The sequence below is a fragment of the Odocoileus virginianus genome, chromosome 4 (genome assembly GCF_023699985.2).
Source record: "Odocoileus virginianus isolate 20LAN1187 ecotype Illinois chromosome 4, Ovbor_1.2, whole genome shotgun sequence".
In the NCBI taxonomy this organism is placed as follows: domain Eukaryota; kingdom Metazoa; phylum Chordata; class Mammalia; order Artiodactyla; family Cervidae; genus Odocoileus; species Odocoileus virginianus.
The window spans coordinates 4,049,193-4,070,473 of record NC_069677.1 but is presented as its reverse complement, the minus strand read 5'-3'; the positions used below and the strand labels follow the sequence as shown (position 1 = coordinate 4,070,473).

Genomic DNA, 21,281 nt, shown 5'->3' with positions numbered 1-21,281 from the left:
GGTGTTGGAGTACAGACTTACTTCCTTTCCTATTTTCTATTCCCTCTACTTCTCTTAAAATTGATATAATATTGCCTAATCTAAAATGCTCTCTTATGAAACACAGAAGACTTGATATTTTTAAGATACAATAAAATTCACTCATATACTGATAACAATAATCAGTTTGAATTTTAATAATACCTGTAAGTATGTATACACTATTATGTCAATGTTAATTACCTACCAAGTCCCCATAAATAGTAAAATATGAATAACACAAGCCCTAAAATTAGAAATACTTAACTCTATTTCTGGCTCATCTACATACCTGCAATATAATTCAGGGATGGTAAAACTGAGCCTCAGTTGTCTCTCCCTGTGAAACGTGTATAGCATAGTTTTTCCCTTGCAGGGTTTCTATGAAACCATGCATGTGAAAGTCCAAACTGTATGTGAAAATACGTTGAACAGTGCATGACATATTGTGCTTGTTCAACCAATGCCATTTTTCATCTGTGCGGTTATAAATTCTACACTCTCTGAGCTCCCTCATGGGAAGATGCAGCATTATGGCAACATGTGCACTTCTAAGTTGAAAAAGGAGTTGGTCCTCTTGCATCCTCACCTACATGCTGGACTTCTCTCTTTTATCTGTCTCTCCATCTATCCATAGTACTCACTCACTCATTTTTTAAATTAATTTGCTATTTACAAAGCTATATTATATTCTTTTGTCTTCGCCTTATTTTTCCTTCAATCAAAATACACAGGCTTTAAAAAATGGTTATGAGCATGAAAAATTTCTGATATTCAAAATCTTGGACATAATGATCACTAACAGAATGTCAGGCTGCTAATACAAGCTCCCTATTAAAAGCCAGCTCTCCTTGAAAATGTCAGAAGAAACAGACAACCCACCAATGAATATTTCCTGCTTCTTATACTTATTAAGAAATATAACCAAACTAAAGAGAGACATGATAGGGCATGTTAGACTGCAAATAGCACACACCTAAATTTTAATAGTAACACAATAGACATGCCTGGATAAGTATTCAGGTGAGCAGAAACACTACTCCGAGCATTCATTAAGGGACTAGATTCCTTCTGTGTTGTTTCACCGTCTCATAGAGCCATGTCATAATCAATATCCAGGCAGGGAAATAAAAAAAGCAATCAGGAAGGAGACACACCACATTTTATAACAGTCTTGGTCTGACAGTGACCCACATAACATTTTCTCATATCTATTGGCAAGACATAGTCATACAGATACACCTAGCTATAAGGGGAGGTTCCTTGTTACAACTGTATTACTGGAGGAGAAAACAATAGAATTCAATGGACAGTGAGAGATCATTGCCACGGTGTTTTTTAAAAAAAATCTGTACTTCAATTGCATTTTTGTTTACTCTAAAACAATAACTTTTTAGCCTACTGACACCTACTCTGCTTTTCCTTAAAAAAAAAAAATTCCTCAAGGAATAGTGATTTAAATTCTGCCTGTTCCCAAATGGATAACATGCTATTTGGGAGTGTGGGTGGGGTGGTGTTAGTTTTAGAAGGGGGATGGTCTTTCTTAATTTTAAATAACAGACCCAATTTAATGTAGCACTAGGAAAGTATTCAATTAAGTCACATTATTAAAATAAAAATTAATGTCCCCTTGGTGAACTGCTTGTCTGGATGTACCAATTAAAAGTTTTGCTATCTTCCTGACCCTCTCCCATCTTTTTAAGAAAGAGATATATACACACAAACACACATGTACAACTTTATGACTAAATAAACTGAGGTAAGGACTTGCTCAGAAGCACACAGCTACAGTGGGAAAAGCTGAGACATAATAAAGAATTCTGGAAGGGTTGCATCAATGGCAAAATAAGAGGGTGTGGAGCTTACCTTCCTCCACAAACACATCAAAAATACATCTATGTGTAGAAAAATTCTCATGGAAAACTGGAAACTGGCAAAAAGAACATCTGTACAACTGAAGTTGCAAGAAAGACTTACATGTAACCAGGTATGATGGAGAAAAAGCAAAGGGTCAAAACTTCTGCCCCAAGGAGCGATCTGAAATGAAGACAAGGTTCACACGGGAAGACTCTAAAGCTGGGGAGCAAGCAGGTCAAGTCAGAAACTGACCTGGAGTCCTATATGAAGGAGACAAGCCCCCTTGGATTCTGAGAACCACCGGGACAGACAGAAGGCCTGGAGAGGCCTAGGCTCCATTCACAGAGAATGAGGGGTGCTGTCTTGCCGACGAACAGGGTGGACAGAGTTCTGCACTGGTGGTTGCTCCCTTGCTGAGCTCCTGAACCCAAGTATGGCAAATACCGGCCCACTCTCACCACCACTCCCCAAACCTGTCCCCCAGCCCCAGGATCTGTGCCAACACAGCCAAGGGAATAGATTCATCTGTTTACAGAGATAGCCTGGGGGCCTGGGGTGTGGTCCGGGTAGAACAGTGATAGTGCTGATGTTAGTTATATCAGGATTCCAGAAGCAACCCAGATCTCTGATGACAAAGCATCTGCTTCACTTCTATAGTTGTAACACCCTACCCCCCCAAAACCAACCTAGTGAACGATTTGGCCTCATCACTCCACACCACAGCCTTGCACTAGACCTGGGATGACCTCGATAGGGGAAGGGAAGTGACCTTGGGCTGCTTCTGAGAGGAGCTATACCTGCAGGCTTTCCAGGTAGCACGAGTGGTAAAGAACCCATCTGCCACTGCAGGACACGTTGGAGACTCAGGTTTGATCGCTGGGTCAGGAAGATCCCCTGGAGAAGCGCATGGCAATTCACTCTAGTATTCTTGCCTGAAGAATTCCATGGACAGAGGAGCATGGAGGACTACAGTCCATGGGGTCGCAAAGAGGTGGACACAACTGAGTGACTGAGCACACACACATAAACCAATAAAACATAAATAAAAAGGCTAAAAGTGAACTATGACCCTGAAATACTGTAATCTACAATAACCTATATCATTTGAGACATGTAATATGGCAAAAACGATTTAAACAAACACAATGCAAATACATTAAAATAAACATAGCTTCTACCTTCCCAAGCTGCAAGGTTTTTTTAAAAAAAATATTCAAACTTGTTTTCCTTCTCTTCCTCTATCTTCTTAAAATGATTTACAAAATCACCAAGAACAGACGGACATTTTTGAAAGCCCGGATGATTGTGAAAAACCTTAGATTTAGCAAGATGTGGCCTCTGGTTTTTAAATACAGCTTTTGTTCTCTGTTAAGTAGGCCACAGACCAAGAAAGACTTCAACCTGAGACCCAGGGACTAAGACTTAACGCCCTAGATAAATCTTCCATACTCTGTTTTTACCACTAGGAAATATTTTTCTTTCATTAATCGATTATAAGCTATGCTCTTATAAAAGTATATTAAGACTTACATGAAATGCATCCAGGAATCAAAGCCACTGCAGGTAAAGTCGGATGCGCACTCCCAAGGAGACAGAGCTGTCCCAGGAAAAACGCCTCGTGAAGTGGCCCAGTCCCGTGCCTGGGGCCTTGGGCACTGAGTGCACGTGGACATGGGCGGGCACGTGGTGGAGGGGGGCGTGCCCACCTCCTTCCTGCCGGGTGATGGGAGGGGCAGCACCACTTCCAGGTCTCTGGGCGGATGGGAACGCCAGGCAGGCGCCAGGCACGACCTCTCAAGGTGGGGTGGCGGCGCCTGGCCCTCCGGGACAGCAGCCGTGACGATTCAGGTCTCATGGGCTCTAAGCCCTCGCCTCCGTGAGCCTTTTTCAGTGAGATCTGGATCAAAAACGACACACACCATCTAGACTGGATGGCCGGAGAGACACAATGCGTCTGAGGGGTCACTTACCCCTCTCCTTCCCCACCATGCACCCTGCGGGAGGGTTCCACCTGTACGTACCACTGGGCTCAGAAGGTACCGGAGCAGCCCTCCTAGTGTGTCCTGTAACAACTAGGTTAACAAAGGGCAGCACCTCCGCAGCTCTGCTGAAGGCACCCGTGGGCGCAGAATCAGATGGAGACCCGGGCTGCGTGCACGAGGGCCCAGAAGAATGCTTACGCCGATGGCCTTCTCAACCTGCCAGTGCAGAAAGTCTTCCCGTTCCTGCTCACGTCGAGAGCACGTTCACATTTCTTTTCTGCTGCACCTGCACAAGTCCTTATCCTTCAAGTTTCCGGATATTGCCCACCAGCCAGTGAGAGGAAAAGAGATGGCTTGAAGCGAATCTGCAGGTTCGCCTTCTTTGGGTCCCAGTGCTTCACCCCTTCTCCAGCTGCAGAACTTCACCCATAGAACATGGCCCAGAAGCCAGTCGATGGGCTTGAAGACTGTGAGGATGAAGTCCATACTTAGGCACAGGTTTAGCCCCTTGAACAGTTTCCCAGTGAAAATGGGAAGCTGGAAAACTCCAGAATCATCCACTCCTCTGCCGGCAGCTGGATTGTCAAGTACTCCACGGTGCACAGGGAGCAGGCTTGGCTCCTTTGTGTAGTAGATGCCACTGAACTGCACGTGCCTTCTGAGGAAACAGTAATTGAGGTTCTGTCGTCATTTTTCCTACTTTAAAATATTCTTCATCACTCTTTTTTTTGCAAGTTATTTCATATCCCAGGCCCCTTGTTATCACTTATATACATAAATTTGTTTTACCAGACCCCCTTACCTCTTGAGACCCCTGCTACATTAGGGGTGTTTTAACATTCATCCACCTTGAAGCAGTTTCTTTCTCCATGATCTTTTTGTGGAGGTAAGAAATGTAGGATCTTGGGAAGCTTCAGGTTTTCCAGTTTAATCAAGCGGCCATATCTCGTCTTCCATGAACTGTTTGATCTTTGAGGAAGTTAGCCTTTGTGTTCTAATGGAAAATTCTGCCAGTCTTTTTGCGAAGCTTTGTCTTCGGATGAACAGTGACTGTACCTCTACTATTTGTGCAGCACTCTGCACAGCAGTGGGAATACATGGACCATCACAGCACTCGCTATCCAGTTGCAAACTACCTTTTGCAGTTTTGTGTGCATTTGTATATGCTGATTTATACATGTTTTGCAAACTGCACTGAGGTCATTTCTCCTTTATTTTAAAAGAATTATAGACCCTCCAGAAAACCAAATGGCCAGAATGCTAACTGTTGGAAGTTAAAATGAGGCAAGTGGTGTCATAACTAATCTCAATTTCTAAATTAATCCCATTTGATATGGTCTGAAATGGAGTATCAAGGGGTGAGGAGGTAGTTATTAAAATAAAAAAAGTTAAATGGCAAATGCAGATAGCCATCAGGAACCATCTTGTCATATAGTGGTTAGAAAAAAGTAGTACCCTCCTAGGAAATTCTTTCTGGAAAGAGCCAGTGATACTGTTCATGAACAAAGGTATGTATATATTCATACACACCAAGTATACAGTCCCAACACTTACACACCTGTATACAAAGATACTCGCCTACGAAGACACACCACACGTAACACTCCAATTAGAAAAGAAATCGGGAAAGAGAACTAAGTGAGAAGAGGACTTCATGGGCAGTCTGGAGGCCATATGCTGAAGCTGCTTCATTCTTCCAATCTTTGAAAATTGGGTAACTTTGAAAAACTTTGAAAAGTAGTTTTATTGAGGCCACTGCCTAGAGAACATAATCTCTCATTCTAGGAAACTTGCATATTTGCTGCAGAAGTGTGGCAAGATTGAGAACCATAAAGATTGCTTAGGATTATAACTGAAATGCCTGTAAAACAAGCTAATCTAGGAAGAGAGTTTCCTGTCTCCAGAAATTCTACCTATGCTTGATCACTTATCTCACATAAAAGATGACACATCAAAACGAACATTCATCTGATCTTAACAAGTCTCAAATTCATATTTTCCTCTATTTTTCCCTGGTACACTTACGAAGAGGAGGTTCCTTGACACTTGAAGGCAGGTCATGATAAAATTCACATCTAGTCATTTCAGGGAGCATCGTTCTCTGCAGCAGGAAATTACTAGCCCACCAGAGGCTAGGAACGATTCCTAGTCAGTCTCCCTATCACTACAGTGCATCATTCAGTCCTTAAATAAATGTACCCATCCCTGACATATGTCATCAATCACATCAGTTTCTCTGTTTGGCTATTTGTAAACAGTTAAATGCTTCCTTTCTCAGGTGGCTCAATTAATTTAATTCACAATTAATCAAATTGCCTTAATACATCTTACTCGTTTTACATGGTGAAATTTAAAAGGAAAAACTGTAAGGCTTTTTTTTTTAAAGTGGTTTCTATTAGATTGTGGATAAACAATAATTCTTTTTTTTAAAGAAAAAAAAGCTATATGAACAGATTGCTTTCCCAGTGGGAGTGAACTCCAAATATCAGGGAGAGGGATGACCTAGAATCTTGAAAAGCTGAAACATCCCCAGGAGGAGGTGGGAATGCATTTTGGGTCTTTTTCTTCTAGACTTTGCATAGCTGCTCATCTCTGAAAAGTATACAGTAATGAAATAGGTCAGCATGTGGAGAGATATTAAAAAGGTGTTTTCTTTCTGAATCGTGCCATTTAGTGCTCTATATTCCCCCAAAATTGAGGAAGAGTGAAATCTCATTAGAGCAAATGAGGTCTGAATTTACAAGCAGTTTTGACTCTCTTGTGATGGAATCAGCCTGGAACTCAGATTTATGTTGAGAAGATGGTGGAGGTTGGGGAGTGGTGGTGGAAATTCAACAGGCACCCTCTCCCTTCTCCACCATTTATAATCTACCCATACCTTAAATGTATATTTCTTCATTTTATGTAATAATTGGGTGAGTATTGCCTGAGATAGAGTCAAGCATGAGTTACAGGTAGTGTTTTCAAGGAAGTGATAGGAAGGAACAAGGAGAAATGTTAATGTCCACATTTAATTTGAAGAAATATGTGAATTGTAGCTGTGTACATATCTGACTCAGCTTCTGACATTTATCGAAGGGCTACCGTAGCAGGCATTGTGTGTGGGGTATCTCACTTAATTCTTGCCAAAATCCGGTGAGTGTATGCTTGGTTTTATTTTTCAGACAAGATGGCTAGAGCTAAGTAATAAGCTCAAGGTCAAATCATTTCTGCATCTCATCTTTTCAAAATGTAGATTTTGCACTCAGTTGCCAGAGAAACCTTCTTACATGGTGCTCTGATCAGTATTGAACTCCTTACTGACTCTTTCCAATACCGCCCCCACCCCCGCCCCCCACCCCCGGAACAGGCTGTGTAACCATGTCATGGATTTGAGGCCTTGGAGTCTTTCTGCTCTGCTGCCTCACTGGCCTCCACTCTGTCACAGGAACCAGCTGGTTTTGCCTTCTTCTCTTGCTATCTCTCCACATGACATCAACTTGCCAGTGTCTGAGCCTTTGCACTCACCTTGTGAGATCCTTGATTTCTAGCTAATTGGGATTCATTCTTTTCCCTGCCACGGGTCAGAAAGGCCAGTCAGCATGGCTGGGTCTCTGCTTTTATACCAGGCTATCCTTCCTTCTCCTCTGTACTTACACCAGTTGTCTACAAGCCATCTTCCCAAGTTTGAGCTTACTAGGGGTGTTATAACAAGCTACCACAAACTGAGTGGCTTAAACAACAGAAACGTATTGTTTTACAATTCTGGAAGGTCAAGGTCTGTGATGAGCAGGATCAGTTCCTATGGCTGTGAGGGAGATTCTGTGCATTGCCCCTGGCTTCTAATGATTTTCTGGAAATCTTTGTCACTCCTTGACTTTTAGAAGCTTTACCTCGATCAGTGCCTTCATCATCACATGATGTTCTCCCTGTGTATGTGTCTATTTCAAATCCTCCCTTCTTGTAAGGACACCTGTCCTGTTGGATTAGGGCCCCTCCCCAGCAATGACCTCATCTAACCCACATCTGAAATAACCGTATTCATAAATATGGTCGCATATGAGGTACTGAGAGGAGTTCAACATACGAATTTTGAGGGGACACATTCCTACAGATAGCACTGCCTGTTTTCAAACCAGTGCTCTAGTTACGGCCTCCTCTCCTCTCCTCTCCTGCATTCGTATACCTCTGTTGCTTTATGCAGCATCTTGTAAACTCTGAATCATAGTAGGAATCTGGAAAATGAGAGCAGTTAGCACAGATCCTAGAGTGGTCACGTCTGAGATGGCCCCCATCTAAGCAGCTGTTCACAGATCAGGGCCCAGCAGGAAAGAGAGAGAGAATTTCTAGTCATGATTATTTGGAAAGGAGTGTTTTGCAAAATGGAACTTTTCTGTGTGTTCTAATCATGAACTTGGTGGATTAGGCACTGACTAATGACTGTCTACAAGTGAAAGTGAAAGTCACTCAGTCGAGTCTGACTTTCTGAGACCACATGGACTATACAGACCATGGAATTCTCTAGGCCATAATACTGGAGTAGGTAGTCCTTCCGATCTCCAGGCGATCTTCCCAACCCAGGGATTGAACCCAGGTCTCCTGCATTGCAGGCAGATTCTTTACCAGCTGAGCCCCATGGGAAGCTCAAGAATATTGGAGTGGATAGCCTATACCTTCTGCAGCAGAACTTCCCAACCCAGGAATCGAACTGGTGTTTTCTGTATTGCAGACAGATTCTTTACCACCTGAGCTATCAGGGGAGCCCATGACTGTCTGCAAAGACAAATCCTAATCATATAAGATGGAGTAAGGCTGAATAGTAGAGCTGGAACCAAGGAAAATGTCATTAAGTCCCTGCAAATGTCATTAGGTCAGTTTTCTAGATCAAATCAGATGGATTAAATGTTTCCTTCCTGCCTCTGGAACAAAAGTGTAAAATAAAGCTTATCAGTGTCTCTTTGAGTTGCTATATAATTCTACAAACACATTACTCTGCCCGTGTAGGCTATCATAGGGCATTTACAATAACATTAGGACTTCATAGTAGCTACAAATTTGTCCTGTGAAACCAATGAGGTATTTTTAGCTTTTGCCGAATGTCAGTGTGACTGTGTTTAAGAATTGCTTTGTCCTTTTACATTTCAAACCATTTTTAAAGGTTAGGGAGAGAAAAATTTATTTTTGAACCAAGGTTCAGAAAACATTTCCGAAGATTGTTTTGAGCTTTTGTGGCTAAATTGTACAAATCTGCTGTGATCCCTAGTCCAAAAGAAAATTCATTAAATATTTACTAGTAATCAAAAAGAAAGAGAGAGGGCTTCCCTTGTGGGCTCAGCGGTTAAGAATCCACCTGCCAGTGTAGGAAACAGGTTCTATCCTTGGTCTGCGAACATCGCACATGCCACGAGGCTACCAAGCTCGTGTGCCAGCAGCTACCGAGCCTGTGCGCTAGAGCCTGGGAGCCGCAACTGCTGAGGCCACGTGCTGAAGCTCCTGAGGCCCGGGTGCCCTCGAGCCCATGCTCCACGGCAGAAGAAGCCGCCGCAATGAGAAGCTCATGCACTGCAGCTGGAGAGTCGCCCTGGCTCACCACATCTAGAGAAAAGCCAGTGAAGCAGCAGAGAGCCAGCACAGCCAAAAATAAATAAATGAACACTCAAAGTGTTAAAAAAAAAAGAAAATACTTTTAAATGCCATGAGGATAAAAAACAAGAATGATGAGAGCATTTCCTCCAAGGTATGCATATCAAGATTAGAAATCAAAAGTCAAAAGTTTGTAGGTAACTTGTGGAGCATGAGGACGAAGCCTTTTATCTACTTTTTAAAGTCTAACCTTTTCTAACCTTTATATCACAGCTCTATTATTTACTATAAAGCTATGGAAAATACTTAAAACTTTTAGGAGAGTTTACTCAAGCCTATCCTCAATTCACCTGGAGATAGCCCCTTGAAATTGTGGATCAGAATACTAAGGATTAACTAACTGATTTTGAACATAATTTGCAAAATCCAGATATATTTTGAGATAGCCAGTATCTTGAATTTAGACTCCAATGTAATTTATTCCCAGAAGTACCAATTGTTTTAATCAGAATTACCCAATAGTTTACGAAATTTAGCTGAAGCTGGTCTATAGTGCAGTTTGGGAGATTCTGACATTTGCTGTCAGAGATTTAAGGTGTCACGATGACAGGGACATGAAAAGTTGGCAACACAGACAGAAATAGGCAGTGGCTTTTAAGCCTTTATGTCAAAAGGATCCAGGCTAATAATATTGAAAAATAATGGGTATAAGAAGAGGATTAGGAGAAAGGAATGTGTAGCATAAGTAGATAAGGACACCATGGAAAAATGACAAAAGGCGGAAGGAATCTCCACAGACAACACAAGACAAATCTCAGGGAAGGCAAAATAAGGTACTTGTGGGGCTTTATGGAAAAATAGCTGAGCTTGCTATAATATTAAAACTCTTTATACATTCAGTTAATAATGAAAACATTTGAGAACTGTTTATAATTACAGAAAAGTTTTTTAAAAAGGAGTGCCTTTTATGCTTCCAAATGAGTCCAGCATGCTATCTTTCTCCCAAGAGACACAGGGGTTTTTAAAGCTTAAAATGCTATATTTGAACCCTTCTGGTATACAGAGTGCATTTGGGCTCTTCAGCTTTCATTTAAAACTTTTTCAACTGCAGAAGAAAAGAAGAAAGCAAAGAAAAACTCAGACTTGATGAAATGCCAAAAAGAAGATGAAGGCAAGGAGATAAAATTTTCCCAAAGGCATGTTTCAATCAGGAGAAAAAGTACTGCCCTTTAACCAGCATTCCATAACTTTGTAATGATGCTGCTGCTGCTGCTGAGTTGCTTCAGTCGTGTCCGACTCTGCGAGACCCCATAGACAGCAGGCCACCAGGTTCCCCCATCCCTGGGATTCTCCAGGCAAGAATACTGGAGTGGGTTGCCATTGCCTTCTCCAATGCATGAAAGTGAAAAGTGAAAGTGAAGTCAGTCAGTCATGTTTGATTCTTAGCGACCCCATGGACTGCAGCCTACCAGGCTCCTCCGTCCATGGGATTTTCCAGGCAAGAGTACTGGAGTGGGGTGCCATTGCCTTCTCTGAACTTTGTACTACAATTCATTATTTTAAAATAATTATTATCTTATTTGAAAATAATTTTTATCTATTATTAAAGACACTTTTGGGCAGATTTTGTGTCTTTTCTAACAGATTTTGTTGTCTTGTATGCTATTTTATACTCAGTATTTAACCAAGGTTTTCACCTCTATTTTCTTTAGATTTCTTACCTTTATTATAAAGTAGAGAGGCTCTTAGAGTAGTGTTGATTGAATGAATTGTTACCCTAAAAGAACTTCAAACATAATAAATACTTGCTGAGAAATAGGAATAGCCCTTACTATTTATAACAGTAATCATGTCTTATAATTAGAAAAATCAAAAACACTGCCACTCTCTTCTAAATTGAATAAATGTTTGTGTGTATGTATGTTGTCATCATTTATATTTTGGCTTTTTGGAAGATGTACTAAAAGATATTTTAGATCTATGCTTTACAGTTTTCATGCAGTTTATCATCTAAAAGTTATCTTCTAACCCCATTTTTTGTGTGTATTTTAAAGGCTGTTTTAAAATACGTTTGCATCAACGGTAATTTGAAAGTCTTCTGTAAGAATATGATACTAAGAAACATGTAAGGTAAACATATTTATATATGTAGACATATATATACACACATACATACATATATAGACACTCAGACATCAAATACTATTTCATAGACTATATCACCACTGAAAGTGTCTTTTTTACCTTTAAACATTCTTTATTTTAAGAACACGTGTTTGAACAGAGTGAGAAAAATATACTTCTTTGATTGGCAAAGGCAGTTAACATTTGTTGTACCAAGACAGTTTGAGATAGTAATTTTGATTCTGAGCTCCTCCTTGACATAGATTAAGTATTACTTATCCAGCACAGTCCCTGGCTCATGAAGTGAAGTCGCTCAGTCGTGTCCGACTCTTTGTGATCCCATGGACTATAGCCTACTAGGATCCTCAGTCCATGGGATTCTCCAGGCAAGAATACTGGAGTGGGTTGCCATTTACTTCTCCAGGGGATCTTCCTTACCCAGGGATCGAACCCGGGTCTCCTGCATTGTAGGCAGACGCTTTACTGTCTGAGCTACCAGGGAAGCTCTGGCTCATAGTAAGCACTAAATACATATTTTTAAGTAAATCAATGAATCAGTAAGTGAATATATAAGTGGCATAGTGAAAGGCAAAAGGCAAATGTTAGAAGCAGAGAGCCTTAGAAGGAATAAAATAGTGACTATCCTTGTATTTCCTTTGTCACCAGTGTTTTTCTTTTTGCTACTTAGAGAGATCTTGGGAAGATATATTTTTAGAATGTTGAGAAGTTATTTCTTAAGCAAGAAATATGTCAATTGGAAGTTTGTAGTGATAGTTGGCAGTTTAGACAGAAACTTGGTGTACTTTGACACCTTTACTCAGGGGCCACTGAGAAGTAAATCTAAGCACACACTCACAGACCAAATTAAAAGGTTGCAAGAGGACTTAATAAAGAAGAACAATCACACTTACAATTCTTTTTTAGTATCTCTTAGTTTATAAGCATCAGGATAGTGGGACTTTCTTCACCCATGTATCCTTGAACCTGGATGGCACCTTGCATACATTATTTGTTCTTCAGTCAGTTTTTGTGGAATAAGTTAAATAAATGACTTAAGACTATTGGAAAGAGGTGTTAAGAGTGATGTAGAAGGTTAAGGGGTTATTAGTGTAGGATGATGGAGAAAAGGATTGATAGGAATAAGCTGAAGACTGCACAGGAAGAAAGAAAAGACATTGGGTGGACATGGAAGAAGAGGTTACAGATTCCAGGAGGAAGTGAGCAGCACTGGGTGTGGAAAGTGGTCTTTGTGTAAAGTTTTGGCAATATTGAGGTTTATTTTCTCTAATCAAAAAGTGTTTAAGCAATTTTAGAGAAAGGTGAAATTCAAAAAATCACAACAAAAGCAAGTTATGCATTATGTTTCTCCGCAGACCTCATAAAAGAGCAATTTATTCTTGAATGTTCTCTAAATGTTTACAAGAGAGAATGTTACAGGCATATGGATTTTAGATTCCCTCCCATCTCTGAGTCTTAACTAATTCACTTAGAAAAACAAAACGAAACAACTTTCAAGCCCTGGCAAACTGAAAAGGTTTTCTACAACTGGCGGGTCTTTTATTTGAAGATTTGAGTTCTGGGTTGGTCCCTCTTTCTCAAAATTAACATAATTGAAAATCTGATTTTTAAAAAAGGCAATTAGAGTTTTAATAAAGTCAGGACTAATCAGAACTCAGTTTCTCCAAGATTTCCAGACTCCTTGATTTAACTCACAAGAACTGGCTCACTGGGAGTGCCATAGAATAGCAAGTGATAAGAGTTACCATATTGTGGTCAGGAAATTGGGACTGTCTCCTTCAAGGATGAACAGTTTCCCCTTCAAATTTGTAGCTTTATGGTAAATAGATGATATCATCATTAGTGTATGTAATAAAAATAAAAGTAAAGATCTAGGACTTAAAAGGATATTGGACTCATAACCCTTGCTTTTCAGATCAGGATATTAGTGATAAAAAGACAGCCCAGAATCATAAAACTAGTCAGCGACAGAAATGTAAGTAAAACTCCAAACTCCTGATTTCTTTATGTAGCATATTTTCACTATATTATGTATTGAGAAAAAAAAATTGTCACTTATGTTGACAATAAAGAGAAGGATGTAGTTGAGTTCTAAGTCCTTGAATAACCTAAAAAAGGCTATTTATTGGATATTCTAATTTCATAAGGGCAGAATCTTGCTCATTACTATGTCTCCAGTGAGTTGCACAGAATCTGGCACTTGGTAGATGGTCAATATATATATTTTGAGATGTAATTTACGTACAGTAATATGAACTTAAGCATTCAGTTTGATGACTCTTAGCAATTTTATGTGTATAACCGTGCTGTTGCTGCTGCTAAGTCGCTTCAGTTGTGTCTGACTCTGTGCGACTCCATAGACGGCAGCCCACCAGGCTCCCCTGTTCCCTGGGCTTCTCCAGGCAAGAACACTGGAGTGGGTTGCCATTTCCTTCTCCAATATAACCGTGAACAGACTACACTGTGAGCATCTATTCTGAATGGACCAGATGGAGACTATTTTATATATGAGTCCTTTGTCAGTAATGCATATTATGAAAACTTTTTCCTAGTCTGTGGCTCACTTATTCTTTTTCTTTATCATGTCATGCACACTATCCTAGAAAATTTCCTCATGCTATTTGATGGCCAACCTCCCATTCATTCCACCCACCCACACAAGTGACTACTTTCTAATGTCTGTTGCCATAGATTAGATTTATATTTTCTTAGAAATTATACAAATTAAATGTCAATATATTTCTTTATCTGGTTTCTTTTACTTCTCACAGTGTTCTTGAAATTTATTCATGATATTGTGTTTATCAGTAGTTTCTCCTTTTATATTATGTAGAACAATTAATTTCATGGCAATAACATTTTGTTTATTCATTCTCCTATAGAAGGATGTTTGTGTAATTATGAATACAAAAGTTCCTATGAACAGTCTTTTATAATTTGGTGGGGGAGCATTTTGAACACATTTTTATACACTTATTGGTTGTTTGTATTTCTTCATTATGAAGTATCTGTTCAAATCATTACCCATTTTGTAACTGTTGTGTTGCCTTTTTATTATTGTTTTATAGGAGTTTTCTATGTGTTCTGGATACATATAGAATGTATGTATCTTTGCCAAATATGTATGTTATGGAAATGTTTTCCCAATCTGTTTTTTGCTTATTAAGTCTCTTAATAATGTTTCTTTTAATGAGATGTAAATTTTAACCTTGATGAATTTCTATTTCTACATTTTTCTTTTAGAGTTACTGATTTGTTGTGCTTTTGAAAGCATCTTTGCTTATTCCCAAGGTTACAAAGATACTACTCTTTATTTTTCTTCTGTGCTTTATGAACTTAAGCCTAAGATTTATCTCTAATTAATATTTTGTTTATGGAGTATAAAATTTGAGTTGTTTCAGCATCATTTGTTAAAAAGACTTTCCCCCGTTGAATGTACTCACTGCTTTGTCTGAAGATCAGCTGACTTTATATCTATGGGTCTATTTCTGGACTCTGTTCTTTTCCATTGATCTATCTATATATTACATATTTAAGTCCATGTTTGCTCTGTGTTGTTAACTGTAGCTTTATATTAAATCTTAAAGTAAAGTGTTAGGTTCTCTCACTTTCTTAAAAAGATTGTTTTGGCTACACTAGATCCTTCTTCTTTGCTTAACTTTTAGAATCAGCTTGCCATTATTTTCAAAATGGCCTGTTGGGAACTTGACATATATTATATTAAATCTATAGATCAATTAAGTTAGAAACAAAATCCTTCTGTCAATGAGCATAGGAATGACTCCCCATTGATCTGGGCCTTTTAAATTTTTCACCAGTGTTTTGTAGCTTCCTTGTCAAGATCTGGTATATTTTTCAATAGATTTCCCCCTATATATTTAATATTTTATGATATTATAAATTATTTTTTCTAATTTTTCATTGCTATGGATACAAACATTTTTGATTTATGTTATTGACTTTGAATCCTGCAATTTCACTAAATTAATAGCTCTACATCCTTTTCATAGTCTAGAGGATTGCCACATATGTAATTATTTTTATGCACTTAACAGTTTTAATTCTTCTTTTTTTAGATCATCAAGCTTTTATTTATTTCTCCTGTTTTATTGCAAAGAGGGGGAAGTCCAGGAAATATTAAATAGAAATAATGAGAACATATTCTTATCTTCTTTGGAAGAATATGGGGAAAGCATATAAAATTTTACAATTAGGGATCATGTTAGCTGTAGGATTATTTTTGATTTAGATTATTAAGTTGAGGAGGTTTCCTTCTGTTCTTAATTTGCTGAGTTTTTTATTCAGAATGTATATTCAATTTTGTCAGTTGTAGTTTTCTGCATCAGTTTACATGATTACATTTTTTTGTTGTTCTTTACTGTGTTAGTACAGTGAATTATGTATTAATTGGTTTTAGAAAAAACATTGAACAACCTTTGCAGACTTGAGATAAAATACATCTGTTCATGATGCATCACTATCAATGTGTGTGCATGTATACTCAATTTGTTTCTATTTTCTTTAAGAATTTTGTATCTGTGATCATAATTGATATTGGTCTATATTGTTTTATATTATCTTTGCCAAGTTTTAGTATCAAATTATATTGATTAAATAATGTAACTTCTTCCTTCATTTCCTGAGATAATTTATGTAGAATTGGCATTATTCCTTACTTAAATACTTGATAAAATTTCATCTAACTTATACAGTTCAATGACATAATATTGTTTACTCTTTTATTTTCTGTAGAATCTCTAATGAAATCCCCTTTTTTAGTGTTGGTAATTTTCATTTTCTGTCTTTTTTCTTCATAAGTATTGCTAGAAATTTGTCAAGTTTACTAATCTTTTTAATGACTTCACTTTTGATATTTTGATCATCTGTTGTTTTATATTTGATTGATTTCTGCTTTTGTCTTCATTATTTCTTCTGTTTACTTTGAGCTTAATTTTTTTGCTTAGCTTCTAAAGTAGAGTTTTTGATCATTTAAATCATTCATGTTTTCTACTATAAATGTCCTTCTAGTGCAGCTTTAGCTGAATCAAACAGATATGTAAATACTATGTTTCTAATATAATTCATTTTGTAATATTTTAATTAATATTTAATAATTGAAATGTGGCTAGTGTAATTTAGAATGTGAGTTTTAAATTTTACCTATTTTTATTATTTTCTACCTAAATTTAAATATGGACATGTAGCTACTGACTATTGAACATATATATTTAGAGATTACAATATGAATCTTGATTCATTGTGGCCTACCTTCAAATAATATGCTATGCCTCTGAACCATATAGTTTTGTTTTTATTTTTGTCTTCTTCTTGCCCTTAAACCACTTTGTTTCTTGTACCTTAGTTCCGCATATGCTAAAACCCCTTGATGCATTCTAAATGTTATTATTTTTCTCTTAAATGCTCTGTATTCTTTTAAAGATACACATAGATAGATATAATATAGATACAGATTGAGAATTGTTTTATATTTTTGCAGATGTTTGCTCTCTTTCAGACCCTTTATTCATTCTTACAGATTTGAGCTTCCATTGGTATTATTTCTCTTCAGCTTGAGCAACTACTTTTACCATTTCCTATAGTACAGGGTTGCTAGAGGCAAATTCCCCAAGTTTTGTTCTTTGAAGTGACTTTACTTGCCCCCCCCCCCCTTTTTTTTTGTAAAGGAGAGATAGACAGATCTATATATAAAACTCTTGGGTTGACTTTTTAAGTATTTATACTATTGCTTTGTCCAGTAATGTATTATATAATTATTTTTTATTGGAATCAGCCATCATGCATATTGTTGTTTCATTCCAAGTAATGTATCTATTGTTACTGTCTGCTTTTTTTTTTTATTTTTTATATTTTATTTTCAGTAATTTGACTATGAAGAACTTATGTGTATTTTGCTTTATAGCACTCTGCCTGGGGTCCACTGGGTATCTTAGATATGTAAGGTAATGTCTTTCAGTCATTTTGAATCATTCTCTGCCATGTTTTTTAAATATTTTTTTTTCCCACCCTACTCTCTGTCTTCTCTTTCTACACTTGTGGTAGGCTTGATGTTGTCCCACAGATCTCAAGCACTTCTCTATTTTTCCACTATTTTTGCCTCAGTTTGAATACCTTTTATTGACATTTTTTTTGCATCTTAAGCAAGAAGTGTACTTAAACAACAAGATGCTTGGGTGCACCCTGGTGGTCCAGTGGTTAGGACTTTGCATTCTCATTGCTGGGGGCTTGGATTCAATTCCTAGTTGGGGAATACAAGATGCTTGACTTGAAGGGAAAACCATGATTCTTTTATTTCAGGCTAATTTACTTCTGTTTAAAGGCAGATTACTCTACATATAAAAAATGTATAATATTATTCTTGATTTTACAATGATAAATGGAGAGCATTAAAATTCCCCAACTGAGCCAAATGTATAAGGATTTTTATGTTATTCCTTTTTGGTTGAAGGGTGAGTATGAAATAACTTACTGGGATATAATGATAAGAGCTGAATGAACATGCCACTAATGGAGAAATGTGGGTATTTTCACAGAACTAGTATTTTCCCCCATCCCACCTCCATTTGGTGTTGATCAAGGCATAACACTGGCCATTTATTTTGTTGTTGTTGTTGTTTTTTAGTGCAGTATGCTTGAGTATATACACCAGTAACTATGTACAATAAAAGAATGGGGAAGAGGAAAATGAAAGCATAGAGAAAAATATTCTGCAGTAGTTAGGATGTGGTAGGACCAACTTGGGTTTTCTAATTGTGAACATGTTGTCTGGAGTAAAGTAGGATATTCCCCTTTCAGTAGACATCTCCTGTCTGCTGCCAGAACACATCAATTGCACCTTAATCTTTCATTTCCAGCTGGTACATCTGTTTCATTTCCAGCTGGTACAGGAGCAGGTACATCTGTTTCATCGATTGATTACCTAAAGTCTGGAATTTAGTCTGCCTCACTGACAAACCATGTCATTCACAATAGGCTTCGTTAGTTTGCTAAGTGCTGTATGCCTCTTAATCTTGAAGTGCACCAAAGAACCATCCAGTCCAGCCAGCTTCAAGTTACCATATCATTGTTCTCAATTTTAACTCCTTCCTTGGGTTTTTCCTCAGGCTCTGGTGAGTGCTGAATCCTTCTCAGTTGCTGTTTCAGGAAACAGGTATCAGGTCGTTACCTAACAAGGTGTCCTATTTATCTTTCTTCAAGGATACTTTTCTGACTCCAGTCTGCTGTTAAATTCACTTAATAAACTGTTTGTTTATGATACTGACTTTTTTCTGAAGGCATCAGTAGCGTTTTGTTTAATATAGTATTCATATCTCTGTCAGAATCCCCCATCTTTTCCTCATGTTGCCTACTTCTTCTACTAGAGCCTTTAGGCTTTTAATTTTTTATTTTATCTTATCTTTATTTAAAGTCTCTGACTGATGACCCCACTCTCTGGGTCATGTCTGGGTCTTCCCTCTTTGTATATTCCTTCATGACCATGATTTATCCTTTCTTGCTTCTTTGTGTGTTGTAAATTTTATGGTACTAGACATGTAAACACAGTAGAAATGATAAATATTATTTATTTTTAGAAAAAAATCTAGAGTGAAGAACCAAATAAGTCTGATCTCTAGCTGAGATGTTTGAATTTTGTTGCAATTTTAGTTTGACCACGGGCTTGAAGTGTCTTGAAACTGGAATTAGAATTTACCTATGGTAGGCTTAGCTGGATCATCGAAAAAGCAAGAGAGTTCCAGAAAAACATCTATTTCTGCTTTATTGACTACGCCAAAGCCTTCAACTGTGTGGATCACAATAAGCTGTGGAAAATTCTGAAGGAGATGGGAATACCAGACCACCTGACCTGCCTCTTGAGAAATCTGTATGCAGGTCAGGAAGCAACTGTTAGAACTGGACATGGAACAACAGACTGGTTCCAAATAGGAAAAGGAGTGCATCAATGCTGTATATTGTCACCCTGCTTATTTAACTTATATGCAGAGGACATCATGAGAAACGCTGGGCTGGAAGAAGCACAAGCTGGAATCAAGATTGTCAGGAGAAATATCAATAACCTCAGATGTGCAGATGACACCACTCTTATGGCAGAAAGTGAAGAGGAAGTAAAGAGCCTCTTGATGAAAGTGAAAGAGGAGAGTGAAAAAGTTAATTTAAAGCTTAACATTCAGAAAACTAAGATCATGGCATCTGGTCCCATCACCTCATGGGAAATAGATGGGGAGACAATGGAAACAGTGTCAGACTTTATTTTTTTGGGCTCCAAAATCACTGCAGATGGTGACTGCAGCCATGAAATTAAAGGACACTTACTCCTTGGAAGGAAAGTTTTGACCAACCTAGACAGCATATTAAAAAGCAGGGACATTACTTTGCCAACAAAGGTCCATCTGGTCAAGGCTATGGTTTTTCCAGTGGTCATATATGGATGTGAGAGTTGGACTGTGAAGAAAGCTGAGTGCCGAAGAATTGATGCTTTTGAACTGTGGTGTTGGAGAAGACTCGTGAGAGTCCCTTGGACTGCAAGGAGATCCAACCAGTCCATCCTGAAGGAGATAAGTCCTGGGTGTTCATTGGAAGGACTGATGCTGAAGCTGAAACTCCAATACTTTGGTCACCTCATGCAAAGAGTTGACTCATTGGAAAAGCCCCTGATGCTGGGAGGGATTGGGGGCAGGAGGAGAAGGGGATGACAGAGGATGAGATGGCTGGATGGCATCACTGACTCGATGGGCATGAGTTTGAGTAAACTCTGGGGGTTTGTGATGGACAGGGAGGCCTGGCGTGCTGCAATTCATGGGGTTGCAAAGAGTCGGACATGACTGAGTGACTGAACTGAACTGAGGCTTAGGATCGGAGCACTAGTGAGATTCATAGATCCCCATCCCTCTCTGCCCTACTACTAGCTTTCTAAAATGAAGATCTCTCAGCTCTCACAGCCTGGTTCCCAGGTCTTTGTGTTTTGGGGAAATTTTCTGCGTTCTCCTTTGGTCCCACTATACTTAGGGCCATCATTTTGCCCAGAGTGCCTCAAAGCACTCTCTGTCTCTCAGAACTCTTCTCTGTCTCCAACTCCTAGAAGCTGAAATCCTGAGTTGAAATTGATCCCTCTCGGTTCTCCTCTCCTGCTTTCAAGCCTTTGGTAAACTGCCCCTGAACGCTCAGTAAGCACTTAAGCAATAGAGTTGGTGAGTGAATGCAGATTTACTCTGCCACTGGGAGCTCAGAATTCAAATCTATCCCAGCAGGCCTTAACACTTTGTTTAAAATTCTGGTGATTTCCTGTCTATGGGGAAATTTTTCTTTTCCTCCTAGTCAACCAGGGAGGGAGCAACTTTGTATGTTTTCTCTCCTATGAAGTGTTCTGGAATTGAATTTATTTAGAGATTCTTTGAAATGTCACTTTTCTGAAGGATTCAGGAAAACAGATTTTGTACCTTAGTTGTTTTGGTTTGTTTATTATGGGGAGAGTTATGCTTTCTTATAGCATTCTACTTCATAATTGGGCGTGGGAACATTTCTTGATACATTTGTTGATGGATTGGAGGGAAACAGGAGGACAGTATCTCATGTGTTATGTTTTCAAGTTCCAGATCTGTTTCTGATTTACTACTCCTTGTTGAATTCTTAAACAATTTTTTTAACATCTCTGTTTTCTCAAATGTAAAAAGAGGAAGATAAAGAATGCCTAATTTATAAATGTTG

The 21,281-nt window shown here is 38.4% G+C and overlaps 1 pseudogene; it reads right to left on the bottom strand.

Moving 5' to 3' along the window:
* Nucleotides 1–18,370: 18,370 nt before the first annotated feature.
* On the bottom strand, nucleotides 18,371–20,591 carry LOC139034704 (small ubiquitin-related modifier 2-like; annotated as a pseudogene).
* Nucleotides 20,592–21,281: the final 690 nt, after the last annotated feature.